Here is a 24,400-nt window from a genome sequence, read left to right on the forward strand (position 1 = left end):
TACATGCAGGGAATCAGAACAAGTGTGGTCTTCAGATGAAGTGGAGTTAGAGGGTGTGCCATAATCAGACCAAGGTGCATGTATACAACTGGATACTTATTTTAAAGTCATACAATTTAGCCTTAATTTTTTTAGTTGTCATTATAAATTTCTATGTCACAAATATGGACAGGATTTTTTATATATAAATATAATTTTATACATATATATTTATTTATTTACACACTCGAGTACACACAAAAATATCAGTACATTTGAAAGGTAACATTCCTGACCATTATTTTTGGAAAAAGGCTAGACAAAACAGTATTTTACCACTTGTGTCCATGCCTGTTTTTTTCACTAAAATTAAGACACAAACTTCACTTCATTTCTGTAGAAGTTCAAACCATGTTAAAACAAAATAAAATCACACAAAATCAGACTGTAGAAATTCTCCGGTGACCCTTAAGTGAAGACTATTGGGATGCATGTATAGTACTGGTGTGCAAGGTTACATAAGGTCTACAGGTTTATTAACAGCTGACTGTAGCAATCGTGTGACTGACCTGCTTTGTCCAAGTTTTAATCCTCTTCAGTTCCCTTGCTTGCTCTCCAATAGAAGTACCAATGGCAAACACTGGGCAAAAAGTTGTACTGATTACTGGATGCTCCTCTGGAATTGGTTTAAAGCTTGCTATACAACTTGCAAATGATGCCAAGAAGCAATTTTATGGTAGGTGTTTGATTAACTCAGTACTAATTCAAAAGAAAGTATTTAGTATTGCACATGTATATTATAAAGGTTAGTCATGTTACATTTTTAAGTACATTAAATACATTGAGATCTTTTTTCCTAAATATGAATTACATCTTTACTTTTATCTTAATAGATTTTTAAGTCTTTTTTCCACAGTGATGTTTCTAAAGAGATCATTATTGTGCATCACAAAGGTACATTGTGATGCACAATCATTCTGACAGAAATTTTCAGAGATAGGGGAGCCAAAACCAAGTAAAATTTCTCCAAAGAACATCGCAGGTAATTTCAAAACTAGTCTCTAATCTAACCTTGGAGTTCAAACAATTTATAAACTGTACTAGATTGCATCTAGCTATTTATGGTATTATCTGAAGCCCTTGACTAAATTGTTGCCATGTAAATACTCCTCGGTAACTATTATTCTTTATTAAAGGCGCACGTTTTTCTTTGAATGTTCAAGATTTGAACACTATTGTATGAAAGTGCACCAAAGGTTCTGAATGTGCACTTTTCTCAACAATACTATGATTTAACATTTCAATTTTGTCAATTTATTATTCGATAATGGTAATCCATCTCTGCTGTATTTTTTAATCTTATTTGAAAACTTTACAATGGGACAGAATGCTATTGATCTCCATGGCATTGCACACAAGTAATCTAATAAGTAATAAAAGTTAATAGCTGGAAAACTGTAGACTGTACGCTCACTGGGCAGACATCCATGCCAGGAATACACAAGCCAAAAATTAACCCTGTGACATTTAGCTGCAAACTTACTCCGTCCTTGAAGGCCAGTGTTCATGTAATCTCCATGAGGGAAGGCAGTTGATCACAAGTATTTTCAAACACATATCTTCAAAGCAATCTTGAAAAGAAAGCTAGACAATGGCATTGAGCCAAAATTTATAAGCCACTACAATTCTCCTCTGATTCACTTGGAGAGGATACGAGTAGCTACAATTACCTAGATAGAAAGATATGATACAGATCAACGTATTCAATAAATTAATTTGTAAACATGTACATATATTCAGCAAATTAAATTTCTTGTATCATTTTGGTACCATCTTTTTTTTATTTAATCAAAATTACTTGAGGTATAGACAAGTTTATCCATAATAATCACTTGCATTTTGACATACAAGGTCATGTGCTGGTGCTGATGCTAACTCCCCGCCAGAGCTATCTAATCCCTTTTCCCTCCTCTTTAAATATTTTTCTTCAACTGTTTAATTCTCTATGTTAATTAAGAAAGCGTTACTGTAATTCAAATTGCCTTGTTTATTTAAAACGTACAGTATGCCCTCTGTAGGCTTGAAACCAAGAGCTGCTTATTGTAAGAGGATTTGTCTCTTAACAGAAGCATATGGTGTTCTTGCATTAAAACCCCTTTTATTTAACTGTGATTAATATGCAGGATTCCCCATCAACAAAATTAACTCTACGAATGCAAAGTTTTCTTTACAAATTTAAAAATATGATTTCTATCATGTAACTCTTAAACTATCAACAGATACAAGGATATTTCTGTGGCCCTGGGCTGACCAGTTTTATATTTTCAGTTCGCACATTGTGACATGAAAGCAAACATTAATATTACAGTAAGAAGGTCATTCCTAAACTACTAAATCAAATTTCAAAATTACAATTTTTAAGAAAAGTTTTAATTTTTTTTTAAAGTTTGTTTGTATTTATTTCAGGTTTACCCTTTCCCCATATGAGAGCCCCAATCTTTGTTTTATTCTCTTAACATTTTGTAAAAATCAGGATAAAAGCAAGTTCTCATTTCCTGCTTTCCTGTCTGTTAAAATTCTGCATGTAATTGGTTGCTTAGACAGCTTGTTGACGTCACAGCAGATCGCATTCGGGATTCGCTAGTATATTGCACTGAAATCTCTTGCTTGTCAGAAAAGGCAAACTTCTCATCACAGAAATTGCAAGATCTCTGTGGGTAGGTTTCTCCGGGGCCAGCGTTTGCTTCGCCACAGTCCGCAAATTCCAAACCTATTTATCGGCATTAATATTCGTTTTTAATCTTTCATTTTACTTTGTTTTCTAGTTGATCTTTTTCGATCCTTCTGTAACTTTAAAATCACATCTTTTTTTTCTCTCCTGGGAAACCATCAAAAAACTATGGGTTAGAAATTAGTTTGCACCCGAGAACTCAAAAGATGTTTCAGCCCAGTACCTGAATAACAAGCATAACCCTGAAAAGGCTGTCACTCGTGCCAGATACTCCTGCAGGAAGGGACCAGATGCATCATCTATTGAAGTGACCACCCACTCCATGGTGGACTGCAGGGTGTCAATGCTATTTTCAGAACGCCACAGAACTCAACCCTCTGGTATATTGCAATGCAGTCCAATACATTCAGCAATTGCTGATGTGCAGAAAGCATCCTTCTTTTAACTCAATGCATAACCCAGTGCAAACCCCTCCCAAGCTTGTTGCAGAGAGTGAGGGAACAGTAGAAATACTTAAGTACTTTCCCCATGTTTTCAGGCAGCAGGTGGACTTTGGGACTGTGGATGGAGACGTTAACGAAGGTGGTTATTCAAAGAGTGCTTCCAACACAGATATGGAGCATGCTTCACCATATCTTTCCAGGCCAAAGAATTTCCTTTGATCCATCCTTTGCTTTCTGCCCTCCAACTATCGAAGGGGAAACATCTTTACTCCGAGTGCTTAGAATATTAAACTCACTACCACAGCAAGTGGTTGAGGCCAATAGCTTTGATGCTTTCAAAAAGGAAATTAGATGAGCACTTGACAGAAAAGGGAACAGAAAGATATGCTGAATTGCTGAGATGAGGTAGGTGGAATATGAGGAGACTTGTGTGGAGTATAAACACCAGCACAAAATGGTTGGACCAAATGGCCTGTTTCTGTGTTGTATATTCTCTAACTCACCATCTATACCACACAGGAAGACAATTTCTGTGCTGGGTGCTTGGAAGGGCAAGAGCAAGTAATGGTGTATCTTCTATAGAGTTTCCCTTCCGTCTATGACAGCCCGAGTCATCTGATGGACAAAGAAAAAGGGGAGAAGGATAGGATTAACACATAGTGGCAAAGAGTAAGCAATAGCAGATGAGTGGTAGCACAGTACACCACTAGGTTGTCATACCAAGTGAGTGACTATGAGTGTGAGAGCGTGAGTTGAACAGAAAAAGGAAAATGCCCTTAATGAGCCTGCTGGTCAATGAGCATCTCCACTAGTGAATTGTGGGGCACTGGTCAAAGTTGCTCCACAATATCACCGTCTGTATCCAAAACCAAAAAAAGCACCTCCCCTTTAGGGTGCTGCAGTTCCGTTGGGTTTCCCGTTTCCCACCCTCCCAATTGGCAAGCTCCCTATAGGAAGTGCTTTTCACTGCCGATTCCTTCGGTCAGGTCTCACCCACTGCCCGCCCGATTAATGCTACTTCTTAAAATGGTCCCCATTGTTTTATAAGGGGCAAGAACATTATGTATAATGCATTATTTCACTGCTAAGAAGAGTCTCTATGCTCAAAAGTCTAATTGCTGATACGTAAATACTGGGCACGTTTCCCTTTTATTCAACTTACACATTTGGTTTATATTTATGATTGGCAAGCTAAATTAAGGGGATGCAGAAATTCTGACTCCAATGTTTTCTGTTCCTGCGAGCTTCTGTATACAATGCTCTATTTGTTTATTCTTTTGTGTCATAGTTGAAGTGAAATGGACAGAAAATGTACACTTTATGTACCACTGGTACTTGTGAATCTCCGATGGCGCTGATCATGGTGAGGCAGATTTTGCACATTTTGTAAGGGCAGGAACACTATATCATCTGAAACACAATGTATTATTCTTCTATGAAAGTGTAGTTGAGTGTCCCTTTAAGACGAGAAATTGATGAATGAACCCCGGTCTGAGTTCATTTATAGGTTACTTGCTTTTTAGGCTGGAGATGAGAACGTTGGATTTGTTTGTGAGAAACTTACATTTAAAAAGGTATAGACTTGTATTTCTGCACGTTTCATTGCAGACTCCACTACTGCTTATGTTTCTTTATTTTTCCAAATACGACACATAAATTTGCAATACACATTGACATTCAGTGTAAATTTACCTGATTATTAAGTTTGTTCTCTAACTTTTCTCATAATAACTGAGCAGAAATTGTTGGAAGCTGAAGAAAAATATTCCAACAGTTTGGTTACTGATGAATCCTAGAAAATTGGGTAAAAGGCATTTATTCGAGCAGCATAATGTGCTTTCAGCTAATAAGTGTCATAGCTCTGGGCAAAAATATCAAATCAAAGTCCAGATATTTCAGAGAGGATCAGGCTTTCAAATGAAGGAAAATAATGAGGGCATTAAAAAAAACACAATACCACTCAATTAATAGAATTAATCATGTTGTTGTGGAATATCTAATTATGTGATTTTTTTTTTTAAACTGAGGGGTAACCTGATAGAGGTCTTTAAGAATATGAAAGGCTTCAATAAGGTAGAGAAAATCTTTCCACTTGTGGGGATACCAAAATATGGGGCCATAAATATAAGACAGTCACTAATAAATCCAACCAGGTATTCAGGAGAAACTTCTTTACCCAGAGAGTGGTGAGAATGTGGAATTCGCTACCACAGGGAGTGGTTCAGGCGAATAGTATCGATGCATTTAAGGGAAAACTAGATAAACACATGAGGGAGACAGGAATAGAAGGATATGTTGATGGGGTTAGATAAAGAAGGGTGGGAGGAGACTCGTGTGGAGCATAAATATACCTGTTGGCCCGAATTGCCTGTTTGTGCTGTACATTCTATGTAATTTTTTTTTAAACGATTATTTTGAACCATTTAGTAATTTCAGTTACTGAGAGAAAAAAACAGGAAAATCTTTTCCTAAAGTGGATAATACAGTGCCACCTATTGGTCACAGGTAATCATTGCAGGTCCATGTCATTTTATTAAAATTAGAATTTCCAGCTCGTGATGTGACAGGCAATTGCTACAGATGAACTTCCCTTTTATTCTTTTTTCCCCTCCCCTTTCAGTGCTGAAGAATGTGTTCTTTTCGAACATTCGGCAGTTCTGACGAAGGGTCATCGACCCGAAACGTTAATTCTGTTTTTCTCTCCACAGATGCTGCCTGACCGGCTGAGATTTCCAGCATTCCCTGTTTTTATATTAGTTACAGATGACTGTTGATCTTATAACATTTGGATTTGCATTAGAAATGTTTGCATAGTCGGACTAATTAATGTTTTTTTCAAAGAGCCGCAAAGACACGATGGCCTCCTTCTGTGCTGTTTGATTCTATGAAACACTTGACACAGAAAGTGGTCAGGAAGTGCCATGTAGATGGATGGTTAAGATAGAGATAGTACAATACATGCTGATACATTTTTTACATTTTTCTTTTCAAAAAAGTTATTGCCACTATGAGAAATTTAAGTAGAAAAGGAAAGCTACAAGCAGCTGCTGGAGATACATTGAACAAGACATTACACATCAACCAGCTAGATGTTTGCAGTGATGAGTCAGTGATGGAATGCCTCAACAGTATTCAAGATGGAAGAATTGACGTACTGGGTAAGGAAATGAAGCATTACACATCTTAAATAGTAAACGTTCCCAAGCACGTTTTTCCTTGGCTGCTACATCCACAAGATCAATATCTGCATCGTCCAGATTTGTGTAGCTTTGTTGGTGTTTGCAAACTTTGGTGAGTGTGACCTGGAATTGTTGTGAATGGGGCCCTCACCTTTTTTGTGTATTGAGGTCTTCCAATTGGGACTTGAAATGGTTCCGTATTGAAATTTCAATTTTGTGTATGTGGGTCTCTTTTTTTGTATGGGGGCTTAGAATTTGTATACATGGGGCCTAACCTTTTGTACACAAGGGTTCACATTTCTGTGTAATCATATGTGGCCTACTCCATGATTGTAACACTGGTATCTCAGCTTGAAAAGGTTGCACATTCCTGATCTACCAAGCCTACAATTACAAGGAACATGTGTGGGGATGCTGGTGACAAGACCCTCAGCTTACATTGCATTGTTGTAATATTTATGTGGTTGTATGTATACTGTGTCTTTATTGTATGTCAGTGAGTGAGAAAAGGGAATCAAGACATTACTAGTACAACAGTACAGACCCTGAGTTTGGGAAGATATCTGGTTCCATCTTCCCCTGCTCCCTCAAAGCTCTCTTAGGCAAGAAAGGTGGCCTCCTTAAGTAGCACCTCCCCCAGTTCAGGTCTATCCCCTTATTTGCCATCTTGCATTTTGATCACATTACTCGTCTTGATATGATCTGAGCTATAAGGAGCGTGGACGTGGGTCTCATATTTTGGCTGTAATTTCTATGTTACATGGCCAGCCTGCAGTCCATCCTGATCATAGATTTAGTCTTTCAGGTGGTCTACGCTCGCTCGTGGAGCGCCGCAGTTGGGGCTCTGGTTGTAGGACACTGATGTGTCTGTCACCTGTGGTGATACCGGCATGTCCGGGCTGACCGCAGAGACTGTGCATTCTTCTGATTGCTCTTGTTGCTCGTTTACTGGCGGTGTTGTGAGCTCCATCTAATGGTCTTCTTTAAGTTCCTCCGTGTCGGTGCTGAACCTTTTTTTTACTTGGTCCAGATGCTTACAGCATATCTGAACGTTGTTGAGTTTTACCACGATGACCCTATTCCCTTCTTTGTCAATTACAGTGCCCTCAAGCCATTTGGGCCCCATGGCGTGATTGAGGACGAATATAGAATCATTTATTTCTATACATCTCCCCCTCGAATTACAGTTATGGTACTCATTTTGTTACTTGCGCTTGCCCTCAACTATGTCAGTCAGGACTGGTAGAATGAGGGACAACCGAGTTTTGAGAGTCTGTTTCATTAGTAGCTCTGTGGGCGTGACCCCCATGAGCGAGTGCGGTCGGGATCTATAGGCCAGCAGGAGACGCGACAGGCGGCATTGTAGAGAAGGTCCTTGAATCCTGAGCATCCCTTGCTTAATGATTTAGACCGCACGTTCTGCCTGGCCCTTGGAGGCCGGCTTGAACGGCGCAGTCCTGACGTGGTTGATGCCATTGCCCGACATAAACTGTCGAAATTCGTAGCTTGTGAAACATGGGCCGTTATCACTAACCAGGATGTCCGGCAAACCATGGGTTGCAAAGATCGCACGTAGGCTTTCCACGGTGGTGGATGACGTGCATGAATTCAGAATGATGCACTCGATCCATTTCGAATACGCATCCACCACAATAAGGAACATCTTACCCATGAACGGGCCCGCGTAGGCAACATGAATGCGTGACCATGGCCTGGTGGGCCAGGGCCACGAGCTGAGCGGGGCCTCCCTAGGGCATTACCCAGCTGGGCACACGTCGTGCACCTGCGAACACAGTGTTCCAGGTCCGAATCAATTCCAGGCCACCAAACGTGTGACCGGGCAATGGCCTTCATCAGCACAATGTCTTGGTGCCCCATAGTAGGCAGTCGGCCTGGATGGAGAGCTCATTCATCCGTCTGTGGAACGGTCTGACCTCTTCAGGGCATGCTCCGTGTGCGGGCACCCAATCCCCAGTCAGGACATATTTCTTAATCAGGGATAGGAGGGGATCTCTGTTTGTCCAGATTTTGATCTGGCGGGCTGTGATGGGGGAGCCTGCGCTGTCAAAGGCATCGACAGCCATGACCATCTCGTTGCTTTGCTCCGCTGCCCCCTCAGTGGTGGCCAGTGGAAGCCTGCTGAGCGCGTCAGCGCAATTTTCAGTGCCGGGCCGGTGCCGGATGGAGTAGTCATAAGCAGCCAGCGTGAGAGCCCATCGCTGTATGCGAGCTGATGCGCTGGCATTGATAGCCCTGTCTGACAACAGGGATGTTAATGGCTTGTAGTCTGTCTCTAATTAAAACTTCCTACCAAAGAGGTACTGATGCATTTTTTTTTTACACCATAGACACTTGCAAGCGCTTCCTTCTCGACCATCCCATATCCCCATTCTGCTTGAGAGAACCTAAAGGCAGAAGCCAGAGGTTGTAGTTGACCCTCAGCATTGCCCTGCTGCAACACACACCCAACCCCATAGGATGATGCATCACATGTCAGAACCAATTTTTTTTACAGGGGTCGGACAGGGTCAACAACTTGTTTGAACAAAGTATCGCACCCGATCAAAAGCCTGTTCCTGACAGTCCCCCCAAAACCAATCGCAACCCTTACGCAGGAGCACGTGTAACGGCTCCAACAACGTGCTCAAGTTCAGCAGAAAGTTCCTGAAATAGTTCAACAGTCTCAGGAATGAACGCAACTCCGATGTGTTGCAGGGCCTAGGTGCTCGTCGAATCGCCTCTGTTTTGGATTCGGTGGGCCGAATCCCATCTGCAGCAACCCTCCTGCCCAGAAACTCAACCTCAGGAGCCAAAAACACACATTTAGACTTCTTGAGTCGCAGGCCTACCCGGTCCAGTCGGCGTAGCACCTCCTCCAGGTTGTGGAGGTGTTCCATCGACCTGTGATGAGGATGTCGTCCTGGAATATGATCGTTCCAGGAATGGATTTAAGTAGGCTTTCCGTGTTTCATTGAAAAATCACAGCCGCTGATCGAATGCCAAACGGGCACCTGGTATAAACAAACAGTCCCTTGTGCGTGGTGATGGTGGTCAGTCGTTTAGATTCGTCGGCCAAGTCCTGGGCCATATAGGCTGAAGTGAGGTCCAACTTGGTGAACAGCTTGCCGCCTGCCAGCGTGGCGAAGAGGTCCTCCTCAAGTATTGATCTTGTGGGGACACCCGATTGATGGTGGCCTTCTTGTCGCCACAGATCCTGACAGAGCTTTTAGGACGGGAACGATGGGACTCGCCCAGTCGCTGAATTCAACAGGCGAGATGATGCCCTCTCTCAACAGCCGGTCCAATTCGCTCTCGATCTTTTCCCCCATCACATACGGCACCGCTCTGGCTTTGTGGTGCACTGGCCTGGTGTCCGGGGTGATGTGTATCACTACCTTAGTGCCTTTGAAAGTCCCGACGCCAGGTTAGAATAGTGGATTGAATTGTTGTAGGACTTGTGAGCACGAACTTCGCTCCACAGATAACATTGCGTGAACATCCCATTTCCAGTTCATCTCGGCTAACCAGCTCCTCCCCAACAGTGCGGGACCATTGCCCGGGACAATCCAGAGTAGCAGACGATTCACTAACCCATTGTGTGTGACAGCCAACATTGCACTACCTAGTACCAGAATGATTTCTTTCGTGTAAGCCCGTAATTGTGTCTCAATACGTGCTAATTTGGGTCTACTGGCTTTAAGTGGCCATAGCTTCTCAAATTGCTGAATGCCCATGAGTGACTGGCTGGCCCAAGTGTCCAGCTCCATGCGTACAGGGATACCGTTTAATAAAACCCTCATCATCATTGGTGGCGTTCTGGTGTATGAACTGTGAATATTCGCCACATGGACCCGCTGAACCTCGGCGTCCATCAATTTGTCCCAAAAGTCATTCTGCCTCAAAGAACCCTCTTCTGGTCCATCCGCCTCATATATTAGTCTGGTTGCAAACTTCCTGCACATTCGAGCTAAGTGGCCACTGAGATTGCAGTTCCTGCAGACAAACTGTTGGAATCTGCAAGATCTGGCTGAGTGTTTTCCCCCACACCTCCAGCATGAGTTAAAGTTTCCATTGTTGGGAACAAAGGGACTATGGCCAGGCATTCCACGCTGACTGTCCCTTTGTCTGCTCTTAAGTACCCTATTGGTGGGTGTCAATGGCCCCATCCCGGGCCGCATTGTCCACTGTGATGGTGTGAATGTCTGTTCAGCCTGCCATTGTCTCTGTTGAAGTCCTACTCTGGGGTCTATTGCTGCCTGGGGAATGTCGGATTGCCCCTGCCTGCCTGCGGGGCTCTGAGTCGCATTGATGATATTGACTCCCTGATCCATCACCGCGTTAGAGGCAGAATTACGCACGTATATTATTTTCGTCTCTTCCTCCCCCGCCATGAAAGTTTGAGCCATCAACGCCGCCGCTTCCAAGGTCAAATCCTTGGTCTCAATTAATTTGCGGAAAATTCCGGCATGACCAATGCCCTCAATAAAGAAGTCCCTTAGCATCTCCCCCATGCAGACATCTGTGAATTTACAGAGGCTGGCCAAACGCCGGAGATCCACTACGAAGTCTGGTATGCTCTGTCCTTCACGACGTTAGTGGGTGTAGAATCTGTGTCGGGCCATATGTATGCTACTCGCCGGTTTGAGGTGCTCCCCGATCAATTTGGTAAGTTCTTCAAAGGTTTTGTCTGCCGGCTTTTCGGGTGCTAGTAAGTCCTTCATGAGCGCGTAAGTCTTTGGTCCGCAGCTGGTCAAAAGATGAGCCCTTCGCTTGTCAGCCACTGCATCCCCCAGCCAATCTTTCGTAACGAAGCTTTGCTGAAGCCTCTCGACAAAATCGTCCCAGTCTTCCCCAACACAGTACCGTTCCTCTGTGCTACCGGTGGCCATTCTGTGGGCCGTGAATTCCCATTTCTCGTCGCCAATGTAAACTCCTTACTCTACACCACACGAGGCACATTCTGGGGGCAAGGTCACTCTGTGACCTTCTCTCTTTATTTACAGGACTCCAAAGACAATGACCCTGCGTGGGACCTCCCTTTTTATACCTGTGTGATCAGGTAAGGAGTGTCTCCCACAAGTTCACCCCTTGTGGTCAAGGTGTGCATCTAGGTTGAGTGTATACAGTAATACAGTGGTGTTACATTGTGGTTACATACATGACATGAACAATGCAGGTGTTGGAAAGATTGGACCAATAGAAAGTCTAAGCATCCAGGAAATGAAAAGTATGTTTGACACAAACTTTTTTGGAGTTGTTCGGATGGTCAAGGCCGTGCTCCCAGATATGAAGAGAAGAAAGAGTGGTCACATTGTTATGATGAGCAGTGTGATGGGGCTTCAAGGTATCATAACCTCTGCAATTCAATTGATGAATAGAACTCTTTCATTAAGCATATTGACTGTTCTGAAACTAGATATGGGATACCTCACAGCTTTTAATTTTAGAATCAAGAGTTGAGCTCTGTTGTTTCAAATGATCTGGGCTGGAAGTTGAAAACATATAGAACAAAGTTTCCCCTCACTCCATGCCAGGGACAGAGCCACTGAAATAGACCAGATACACAGGCCCACCGCCCGGCAGGATCATACACTCAGGATTGGGAGAAGAGAAGCAGCTCCTACTACAAATCTGCTGACTAAGGGGCATTCTGGCTGACCAAAAACAGCAGCCAGAAGGACAATCAAGATCAATTTGCACCTGTGAGGCTCCTATTTAGGTCTCCTTGACCTTTCTGCCCACTTCTTTCAGACCCACGAAGCTAAGCGATACCAGTTGCAAGGGTTACAGCTTCTCTGGGCACTGCTACATACAAGTGTCCAAACAACATTCCCCAGAGAAAAATAAGGCAAGGTGCCATTAGACCCACTCTCCATTTCCATGCCGTTACTGTTCATGTCTGTTGTATGCATAGGAACGCCGCTATCCTCATGGGAGCGCTGGGAATTTTGGTGCAATGTAATGGGGGTAAAGACATCCTCCCCTTGTCATAAGAACATAAGAAATAGGAGCAGGAGTAGACAATTTGGCTCCTCGAGCCTGCTCCGTCATTCAATAAGATCATGGCTGATCTGGATCTTGGCCTCAACTACACTTCCCTGACCACTCCCCATAACCCTTGGCTCCCTTATCTCTCAAAAATCCGTCTATCTTCACCTTAAATATATTCAATGACCCAGTTTCCACAAAGCCCTCTGGGGTAGAGAATTCCAAAGATACACGACCCTGTAAGAGAAGAAATTTCTCCTCATTTCAGTTTTAAATGGACGACCCCTTATTCTGAGACTATGCCCCCTAGTTCTAAATTCCCCCACGAGGGGAAACATCCTTTCTGCATCTACCATGTCAAGCCCCCTCAGAATCTTATACGCTTCAATAAGATCACCTCTCAGCCTTCTAAACTGCAATGAGTATAGGCCCAACCTGCTCAACTTTTCTTCATATGAAAACACATGTAGGAACTGAGCATTATCCAGTCACTTTAGGGCTCTGTATAGTTTACATGTTGAGAAAATCCAGTGTAAAATATTTTTTCTTTAATAGCAACTAGCTACTTGTCAATATAATTGGAGCTGTCAGAATATCAAAACACACCCTATTCAGAAAGTCACAGTAGGTAGATATACAATCTAAATTTAGCTTGTTTTTATGTTCTGAAAATGTAAGTATGTCATGTATGTACATGCTGTTTGTCGCCACCAGATGGTGTCATTGTCGGAGGCCACTGAGCAATATGCATATGGTGCTGCTCTGGTATAAAAGGCCAGCCATTTTGTGAGTCAGGCACTTTGGGCCCAAGTTTCGGCTGGAGTTGCTCCTATTTTTTTGGAGCAACTAGTTTAGTTTGGAGTATCTTGGAAATCACAATTCTGGGCATTTAGTTTGCTCTATTCTAGTGAGTTAGTTTAGTTTTGTTTTAGTTCAGTTTTTGTTTTCAAAAGGGGGCGTTACCAGCCACTTACGCCAGTTTTGTAAGTTTAGGCAGCGAAAAGTTACTCAAACTAACTTAGAACGGAGTAAGTGTTGACTTTTGTATGCTCAGAAAAATCTTGCATACACTTGAGAATTAGGCGCAGGTAGCCAGAGATGGATGGGAATGGGAGGGGTGGGGGTGGGAAGGGAAGTTAGAGGATTTTCCAAAGCGTTAAACATTTCATTTTTAGCAATAAAGAGCCATCATCAATAATAAATGATAAATAAATCAATAAATCAACGAATAAGTCAATAAATCAATCAATCAAAAATATTTTTTTTTTAAAATCAATCAATTAGTTTCTACTCACCTACTGCAGCACCTATCCATTCGGGAGCACTGGAAGCCCTCCAACAGCCTGCCGAAGAGCTGGCCGGGCGAGCCCCGCTGCCAAGGAGGTGTTCAGGCGGGGCCCACCACCGGGGAGGAGTTTGGGTGGGCGGGGCCTGCCACCGAGGAGGAGTTCAGGCGGGCCCTGCCGCTGAAGAGCTAATGGTCGGGCGAGCCCCGCCGCCAAGGAGGTGTTCGGGTGGGGCCTGCCACCGGGAAGTAGTTCGGGCGGCGGGCCCCGCTGCCAAGGAGGTAAGGGCAGTGGCAACGAGGCAAGGCGAGGGACAGTGAGATGAGCAGGCCACTCGGCCAGGGATAGGGCCAGGAGCTACTGTGTACGTGCGCAGAGCGCAGCTGCCGGCACTACTTTCGGCGCAGGGCTGTAGATCCGCCCCCACCTGCTTGTGCTGCGCTGACTGCTAAACAGGCCTGATGAACACCGAGAATTGCGAGGTAAGTTTTAGGCACGCTTTTAATTCTACAAAATAGGCGGGCCTCTCAGAGGTGCACCATTCTGCGGGACAGCTGAAACTTGGGCCCTTTGGGCCGTAATAAAGCAGAGCCAATGTTGTACCTTATTTAGCTAAACATTCAATTTGTATCTTTGTTGCATACATAACATTTGGCGACGAGAATACATAGAAACGTTTAAAATTCTGACGGGTTTAGTCAGGTTAGATGCAGGAAGAATGTTCCCAATGTTGGGGAAGTCCAGAACCAGGGGTCACAGTCTCAGGATAAGGGATAAGCCATTTAGGACCAAGATGAGGAGAAACTTCTTCACCCAGAGAGTGGTGAACCTGTGGAATTCTCTACCACAGAAAGGTGTTGAGACCAATTCACTAAATATATTCAAAAAGGAGTTAGATGTAGCCCTTACTACTAGGGGGATCAAGGGGTATGGCGAGAAAGCAGGAATGGGATACTGAAGTTGCATGTTCAGCCATGAACTCATTGAATGGCGGTGCAGGCTCGAAGGGCCGAATGGCCTACTCCTGCACCTATTTTCTATGTTTCTATGTTTACAAGAACCTTTGCAAAATGAGCACGATTGGATTTTTAGAGCAATTCGTGGAGGGAGAAGATTGGGCAGACCTTGTTAACCGTTTGAACCAGTACTTCGTGGCCAACAAAATGAAGGGGGTTGGCGTTGCAGATCGGCTCCGGGCCGTGTTCCTCACTGTGTGCAGTTCAAAGATCTAATGTCTGATAATGACCTAGTGATCCAACAGAGAAAACATACGAGGAGTTGTGTACATTGGTACGGGAGGCACCTCAAGCCAGACGACGGCATCATCATCTCGAGATACAGGCTTTATACTCACGCTCGATCGGAGGGCCAGAGCGCGGCAGAATTCATTGCTGACCTGAGACGTCTAGCGGGACCATGCAAGTTCGGGACGGTGTTGGCAGACATGCTGTGGGACCTCTTTGTTACCAGTATCAACCACGAGGTGATCCTGCGCAAACTTCTGGCGGTGGAGGAGTTGGATTTAAAAATGGCCATCAATCATGTATGACGACGGACAGGAGTTCAAAGTAAATATCGATGAAGAACCGAACCTCGGCAAGTACTGTAAATGCGATTGATTCGGCGTTCGGCAGAGCGGCACATGGCAGGGCCAACCCGACTGCGTTCGCGAAACCTGTGGCTGCCCAAAGTCCGCCAGCGGAAATGTATCCAAATTCTCCGTGTTGGCATTGTGGGGGAAATCATCGACACCAGAAGTGCCGATTTAAGTAATATAGTTGCAAAGGATGTCTGAGAGTGGGGCATCTCCAGCGCAAGTGCCGGCAGATGAGCAAGCGTGCTGCGACACACCACATGGAGGATGAGAGTCAGACTAGCGCGGATCCGGATACGCAATCCGAGATGCCAGAGGAGGAAGTGTATGGACTGTACTCTTTCATAACCAAGAGTAAACCAATTTTCATTAATGTGAAGTTTAACGGGATACTGGTATCGATGGAACTGGACACAGGGGCAAGTCAATCGATCATGAACGTGAGGGCATTTAATAAGCTGTGGGATACTAAGACTGTAAGGCCCAGGCTGAGCCCTGTTAATGCCAAGCTGCGCACATACACCAAAGAACTGTTAAAGGTGATTGGCTGTGCACAAATTAATGTGTCGTATAACGATACGGTTCACGAGTTACCACTGTGGATTGTTCCAGGCAATGGCCCAACGCTGCTCGGCTGGAGCTGGTTGGAGAAAATCAGATGCGTCTGGAACGACGTAAAGGCGTTGTCGTCGGAGGAAGATACATGTGCCCAAGTACTGAGCAAGTTCCCCTCGCTGTTCGAACCGGATATCGGCAACTTCACGGGAGCCAAGGTGCAGATCCACGTGGACTCAGATGCAAGATCCGTCCATCATAAAGTTCGGGCAGTTCCGTATATGATGAGGGAGAAGGTCAAAATTGAACTAGACAGACTCCAGCGTGAAGGGATCATATCACCAGTCGAATTTAATGAATGGGCCAGCCCCATTGTTCCTGTGCTGAAAAGTGATTGCACAGTCAGAATCTGTGCAGACTACAAGGCCACGATCAACAGGGTTTCGAAACAAGATCAGTACCCGTTACCGAAGGCTGATGACTTGTTTGCGACGCTAGCCGGAGGGAAGTCGTTCACAAAACTGGACTTGATGTCAGCCTATATGACGCAGGAGTTGGTTAAGACGTCGAAGAGACTTACATGCACAAAGGACTGTTTATTTACCACAGGTGCCCGTTTGGAATTCGCTTGGCTGCAACAATATTCCAGAGGAATATGGCAAGTCTACTGAAGTCCGTTCCCAGAACCGTCATGTTCCAAGATGACATCCTGATCACCGGTCGTGACTTCAAGGAACATCTGAACAACCTGGAGGAGGTTCTACTGCGTTTGGACAGAGTGGGACTCAGACTTAAACGCTCGAAGTGCGTCTTCATGGCACTGGAGATCGAATTCCTCGGGAGGAAAATCGCCGCTGATGGCATCAGACCTGCTGACGCGAAAACCAAAGCCATCAAGAATGCACCCAAGTCGCAGAAGGTGACGGAGCTGGGTGTGGGGCGCATTGCAAGACAGAGCTTTCGAGAAAGCCACCAATCTGCTTTGCTCGAACAAACTGCTGGTACATTATGACCTATGTAAACATTTAGTTTTGGCCTGTGACGCATCGTCATACGGAATTGGTTGCGTGTTACAACAAGCTAATGAGTCGGGGAAACTTCAACCTGTCCCGTATGCATCCAACAGTTTGTCAAAATCAGACATCTACTCCTGTCCTCAATAATCTTCGTCCTTTCCTGTCTCTAAAGCATTTATTTCAAAATCCTTAACCTGATTTACATATCTATGCATGGTTGTGCCCCACCCTGTATCTGCAACCTCTTCCCGTTCTATAATTCACCTGATACCCTTCATTCTGTCAGCTCTGGCTTACTGGGTATCTCCCGCTCTATTATTAGTAGCACAGACTTCGCTTTCCTGCATTCTGGAATTCCTCCTCTAAACCTGTCTGCATTACTACATCCCACCATCAAAACCAGCCACCAAAAGCTAACTCCTGATCAGTATCTATTCCTCCCCATCCTGTGAAGCACCTCTGCCTGTTTTTTTTTTTGAGGGCACTCTTTAAATGTAAACCCCATAGGATGTCCACACAAAACAACCTTGTAAACCCAACGTGCGCCCACAGAAATAAACCCAAATAAATCAAGTATCGGCAAAATTAAACCAGGAAACCCTAAAGCTGGCCACAAAGGAAATAACTTAATGGTTCCAAAGACAAAAGGAAAACAAAAGGATGAAATTCACTACACCAATAAAAACATCTATTTTTTTTTAATTCAGCACAGCTGTTCATCACTTTTACTCAACAGTCAAAAAATGTTGCTTACCTGCTCTGCCTTAGTCCCTCTGAAGTCGGTTTTCTGAAGTCAAAGGGCCTCTGCTGGCCTGCAGGCTACAGAAACCAGTATCAGTGCTGCAGCTGGGACCTTGAAATGGGAGACTTGAGTCCATACCAACAAACTTTGATTTTTCACACCAAGATGCTTGCACTTGAAGCATCAGTCAGGTGTTGGGAGAGCGGTTGTATCTGCGAAGGAGGACAACAGCACCATCACTAACCAAAGGAGCACAATACTACGAGAATGTTTGTCTTAATAGCTCAGACACTAAACTGGAATGTTAAACTTCACAGCCCCACTTGGTCAAGCCTTATGCTGCACCTTTGCTCTAAGTCATCAACCAATGTAATGCCATATCAGTAACTGTTTCTATTATATAAATTTATTATGGTCCTATTCCTAAATAGAACAGCTCTGAAAGCGAGGCTGTCATTTCAGAAAACAGTTCGCTCTCTTAAAGGGAATGCCTTCTGAAATGAAAAAAATAAATATAATATAAAAATAGGGAGTTTTTAGCCCTTACAGCTCAACTGCATTCTGAAAATAAATTAGCATTAAATGGGAGACTGCAGCTGTTAAAGCTCAATTGCCTTCTACGCCTAAAAAAAAAATGGGAAAAGCGCTTCAGCAGTAACACAAATAGCTCAGCAAGCCAGGGAAGGGGCACGCAACACCAGCTTTGTGCAGGGGGTCAACACTGCAAGAGTGGTCCTCTACCCACAGAGGCTAGGAGGCCCTCCAGAAAGAACAATGTGGGACCACATCACCAGTGCCCAAAGAAGCTTCATGATCTCAGTCCAGTGACCATGGAAGGTCAGTGAATGAATCTTCAAACACTGTCTCCCACCAGTTTTATAAATTTCTAAACACAAACTCGATTAAATTTTGCAACAACGGGGAAATGCCAAGGAAGCAAGTGTTACCAGGTACGAAAAATCTTAATTACAGATAAAGAGTGCCATAAAGTTTAATTATGGAAATCAGAAAATACATGAAACCAATAAATTAGTCTTCAAAAACCTAAATATGAAGAAACTATTCTTTCTTTTGCACAGGAGTTGTATTCAATGATGTCTATGCTGCCTCTTAAGTTTGCCATGGAGGGATTTTGTGAAAGTCTTGCATTTCAACGTCTGAAGTTCAATATATAGTAAGTAAATATATTTACTTGGGTATACCATTAACAAGAATATTGCAGGTATTTTCTGGTCTGCACAAAGAGGAAGGGATCAGGATTAGGATGAATATGTATACTTTTCCCTTCAAAAAACTTTACACAGATGAATCTTATTTGCATACAATTTCTTTTACTCTTTATTCAGTGTTAATTTTCCAAATTTGAGTCACACAGAGGTTTCAACTGAGCCAGTGCTGTCTATTGGTTGCCATTTACTGGTGGCTACAGCGTTCTGGGAACAGGATGCGCATCCTCTGTCAGCTGCAGCCATCAAGCCAGACAGATGAAATAAAAGGGACTTAAAAGCACAGAAACAAAAAATGTAAAAAGTACCTCAGTGCTACCATACAAATAGAAATTTTAAAAAGTCAGCCTAATTCAATACAATAAGTCATTGAACTACTGAACTAAACTATTTCCCAATTGAGATCAAGGGCAGGATTCCTCTCTTTGGACAGAGTCCCTCCATTGCCTAACACACTATCTCTACAATATCCTCCAGTCCTCCATTTCCCATATCCCCCACCCTGTGTTCCTCGGACTGTAGCATATTGTCCACCCACACCCCCTCCCCATTCCATCACTGACAGCAGAGCGTTAAGATGGACTAATCCTATTTGCTGGAGTTCCTTCCCTAAACCCCTTAAGTATACGATCAACTTCAGAACATCAATTCTATATCATCAACAAGGGTATTTTGTTTTTTCCTTTAGTGTTTCAATGATTGAACCTGGTCCTGTAAACACAGAATTCAAAATGAAACTCATGGAAGAAGTGTCACACTCAGAATTTCCAGGAACAGACTCCGAGACGATCCAGTATTTTAAAGATGTCTATCTGCCTACTTCTCATGATATCTTTGTGACAATGGGGCAGACTCCAGATACAATTGCTAAGGTAATCAGTTTTGTCAAAATGCCTGAAAACCATAAGCTCAAAATGTACAAGTATAGAAATTACTAAAGTCAAAATTAGCAAATTACTTCGTGTTTGTATGATAGATTTCTGTTGACTATTTTAACACTGGTGTTAACCAGTTTATTTTAAATAGTTTACTATCTCCACTCAAATCACAGAGGAATTTGTTAAGGGAAGATCGTATTTGACTAACCTGATTGAATTTTTTGAGGAGGTAACCAATAGGGACGATGAGGGTAATGCGTACGAAGTAGTATATATGGATTTTAGCAAAGCTTTTGATCAGGTCCCACATGGGAGACTGGTCATGAAGGTTAAAGCCCATGGGATACAGAATTGGCTTGGAGGTAGGAAGCAAAAGGTAAGGATTGATGGATGTTTCCAGTGGGGTTCCGCAGGGCTCAGTGCTGGGTCACTTGCTTTTTGTGGTATATATCATCAATTTAAATTTGAATATAGAGAGTATGATTAAGAAGTTTGCAGACGACACTAAAATTGGCTGTGTGGTTGATAATGAAGAGGAAAGTCATGGGCTGCAGGAGGATATCAATCCACTGGTCAGGTGGGCAGAGCAGTGGCAAATGGAATTTATTTCAGAGAAGTGTGAGATGACACACTTTGGGAGGGCTAATAAGGAAAGGGTATACACAGTAAATGGTAGGCCATTTAATAGTGTAGATGAACAAAGGGACCTTGGAGTGCTTGTCCACAGAGTGCTTTACAAGGGGTCAGGTAGATAGTGCAGCACTCCCTCAGCACTGCACTGAAGTATCAAACCTGATTATGGGCTCAAGTCCTGAATGGGACTTGAACCCACAACTTTCAGACTCAGGTGAGGATGCTACCCACTGAGCTACAGCTGACAACAAATATTTATCTGAAAGTAGCAGGCCATGTGGATAAGGTGATTAAGAACGCCTATGGAATGCTTGCCTTTATTAGCCGAGGCATAGAATATAAGAGCAGGGAGGTTATGCTTAAATTGTATAATACTTTGGTTAGGCCACAGCTGGAGTACTGCGTGCAGTTCTGGTCGCCGTATTATAGGAATGATGTGACTGCACTAGAGAAGGTGCAGAGATTTACTCGGACACTGCCTGGAATGGAGAATCTTAGTTATGAGGACAGATTGGATAGGCTAGATTTGTTCTCATTGGAACAGAGGAAGTTGCGGGGAGAACTCGTGTACAAAATATTGGGGGGCCTGGACATAGTGGATAGTAAGGGTCTATTTCCATTGGTGGAGGGGTCTATTAGGAGGGGGCATATTTTTAAGGTGGTTGGTGGAAGGTTTAGATGGGATTTGTGGGGGGGGGGTTTCTTTATGCAGACGGTGTGGGGATCTGGAACTCACTGCCTGGAAGAGTGGTGGATGCAGAAACTCTCATCACTTTGGTTGGATGGGCACTTAAAGTGTCGTAAACTGCAGGGTTACGGACCTAGAGCTGGTAATTGGGATTAGACTGGATGACCTTTTGTTGGACGGTACAGATATATTGGTAAGTACTGCAGAGAATAGAAAACGGCCTGTGATCTCCTGGACTAGTTTCGATCGCCTGGATGAGTCGGAGAGGATTTTCCCAGATTCTTCTCCCTAAATTGGCCTGAGTTTTTACCTGATTTTTGCCTCTCCCAGGAGATCACATAGCTCCGGTTGGGGTGGAGTGTAGAATGTTTCAGTGTAAGGGGTGTTGCAGTTGTGTGAGATGGACTGGTTGTGCTGGGTGCTCTTTGCCTTTCCGTCATTATTCATAGGTTTATATGTAACCTTTAGGCCTGCTGACCAAGGGCCATGCGGCTCTTTGTTGGCCGGCGCGGACACGATGGACCGATGTGGCCTCCTTCTGCGCTGTAAATTTATATGTTTCTATGAATGTCAAAAAGGTTTGAAGTGTTCATGTTAATATTGCTAACAATAATTGCAGTTATAAAATATACAAATCTATATATTAGAAACCTGCATAAGGTGCCTATCTGCAAAGTCTTACTTCCCGTTGTCCCCTTTTTAATCAATCAATCTCACTTTTGTGTTAATTTTTTCCATTACAAATTCCTATGCCCATACCTACAATAGAAACTACCTATATAAACTTGTCATTGTGTAATTGTATCCTCCTGCTACTGGTAGGACAGAGGTACTCTAATCAACTCTACAGCCATACTTCCCAAATTGCTGCAGGTTTTATTGTTTAATTATTATAAAATCGAAGTATTATATAAAAATAAAGACAAAATGCACATGACTTTAAAATAGGGGCTAAATAACATCTGCACATCCTGATCCAATTATTTTCTCACCTCTAACCCCACTGCATCTGAACACCGTCAAAATCTTGTATCTGTGTGCATGTTCTATCAACTATTTCCACATTTACAATGGCAACTGCCTATGTAAACTTGTCAGACTGTAATTACACCCTCCTGCCAGTGGTGGTGCTCTGCTCTGTGCATAGTGCATTGACATGCACACAGGTTAAGTGGCAGATTATCTGGTTCCAGCAGCACTTATAGGACTGCTGGTCATCTTAAAGCAGTGGTGCTAGTAAAAAGATGAAAGAGCTGTAAGAAGAGCAAGCCATTTAGATACAGCTTGAGGTCATGCCGCAAAAAGTGTTGATCAGAGGGCAGTCCTTTTTTGATAGCAAGGGATAGCTTGCTGTGAAGAGCAGTGTGACAGTAGCATTGGTGGAGGTAGTAGAAAAGGTCAATGCTATTTTACCTGTCCACAGAATGTGGGCGCAGGTGCACAAAAAAAATGCAAATGTTTGAAAAGCTGCAATGGTGAACATCACACTTGACCAAATGTTACCATATTGTTTTACAATGTGTTCTCACAGAACTTCACTAGGTTTGGTGTGCATTACAGATGGAGAATGCCCAGCACTTGGATAAAGGTTAATTTACTTCTCAAACGCAGAATCATTCTTTTTGTTTTGTGACCCAAGAAATGTAGCAAACTGCAAAAAGACATTGTAAAAAAGAAGCTACCTGTATGCTTAATATTCAGAAACTCACATGAGGCAAGACCTGGGCTGCGTACCTGGATGACACATTATCTCTCATCTTCCCTCATTTCAACATGTTTCCCAATTATTCTATTTACTTAGAGAACGTCTCATAACAGGAATCAGCAAATGGAAGAGAACATAACAAGCATAACAAGAGGAATTCAAATTCCTGGGACATTGGAACCGATTCTGGGGGAGTTGGGACCAGTACAAACCGGATGGTCTGCACCTGGGCAGGACCGGAACCAATGTCCTAGGGGGAGTGTTTGCTAGTGCTGTTGGGGAGGGTTTAAACTAATATGGCAGGAGGATGGGAATCTATGCCGGGAGACAGATGGAAGTAAAACGAGGACGGAAGCAAAAGGTAGAAAGGAGATAAGTAAAAGTGGAGGGCAGAGAAATCAAAGGCAAAAATCAAAAAGGGCCACATTTCATCAGAATTCTAAAAGGACAAAGAGGGTTAAAAAAAAAAAACAAGACTTAAGGCTCTGTCTCAATGCGAGGAGCATTCGTAATAAAGTGGATGAATTAACTGCGCAGATAGCTGTTAACAGATATGATGTAATTGGGAGACATGGCTCCAGGGTGACCAAGGCTGAGAACTCACCATCCAGGATATTCAATATTCAGGAAGGATAGACAGAAAGGAAAAGGAGGTGGGGTAGCATTGCTGGTTCAAGAGGAGATTAACACAATAGTAAGGAAGGACATTAGCTTGGAGGATGTTGAATCTGTATGGGTAGAGCTGCAGAACACCAAAGGGCAGAAAACGCTAGTGGGAGTTGTATACAGACCACCAAACAGTGTTAGTGAGGTTGGGGATGGCATCAAACAGGAAATTAGGGACGCGTGCAATAAGGGTACAGCAGTTATCATGGGTGACTTTAACCTACATATTGATTGGGCTAACCAAACTGGTAGCAGCACGGTGGAGGATGATTTCCTGGAGGGATGGTTTTCTAAACCAATATGTCGAGGAACCAACAAGAGAGCAGGCCATTGTAGACTGGGTCTTGTGTAACGACAGAGGATTAATTAGCAAACTTGTTATGCGAGGCCCCTTGGGGAAGTGACCATAATATGGTAGAATTCTTCATTAAGTTGGAGAGTGATACAGTTAATTCAGAGACTAGGGTCCTGAACTTAAAGGGTTGACGATGGATAGGCAATGGCAGACATTTAAAGATCACATGGATGAACTTCAACAATTGCACATCCCTGTCTGGCGTAAAAATAAAACGGGAAGATGGCTCAACTGTGGCTAACAAGGGAAATTAGGGATAGTGTTCAATCTAAGGAAGAAGCATATAAATTGGCCAGAAAAAGCAGCAAACCTGATGACTGGGAGAAATTTAGAATTCAATAGAGGAGGACAAAGGGTTTAATTAGAAGGGGGGAAATAGAGTATGAGAGTAAGCTTGCAGGGAACATAAAAACTGACTGCAAACGCTTCTATAGATATGTGAAGAGAAAAAGATTATTGAACACAAATGTAGATCCCTTACAGTCAGAATCAGTTGAAATTATAATGGGGAACAAAGAAATGGCAGACCAACTGAACAAATGCTTTGGTTCTGTCTTCACTAAGGAAGACACAAATAACCTTCCGGAAATACGAGGGGACCGAGAGTCTAGCGAGAAGGAGGAACTGAAGGAAATCCTTATTAGTCAGGAAATTGTGTTCAGGAAATTGATGGGATTGAAGGCTGATAAATCCCCAGGGCCTGATAGTCTGCATTCCAGAGCACTTAAGGAAGTGG

The 24,400-nt window shown here is 43.3% G+C and overlaps 1 pseudogene; it reads left to right on the forward strand.

The window, feature by feature from the left end:
* The first annotated feature begins 609 nt into the window (after positions 1-609).
* Positions 610-24,400, forward strand: part of LOC139238020 (retinol dehydrogenase 8-like) — a 34,263-nt pseudogene continuing 10,472 nt past the window's right edge.

This window comes from Pristiophorus japonicus, chromosome 24 (genome assembly GCF_044704955.1).
Source record: "Pristiophorus japonicus isolate sPriJap1 chromosome 24, sPriJap1.hap1, whole genome shotgun sequence".
Lineage (NCBI taxonomy): Eukaryota > Metazoa > Chordata > Chondrichthyes > Pristiophoridae > Pristiophorus > Pristiophorus japonicus.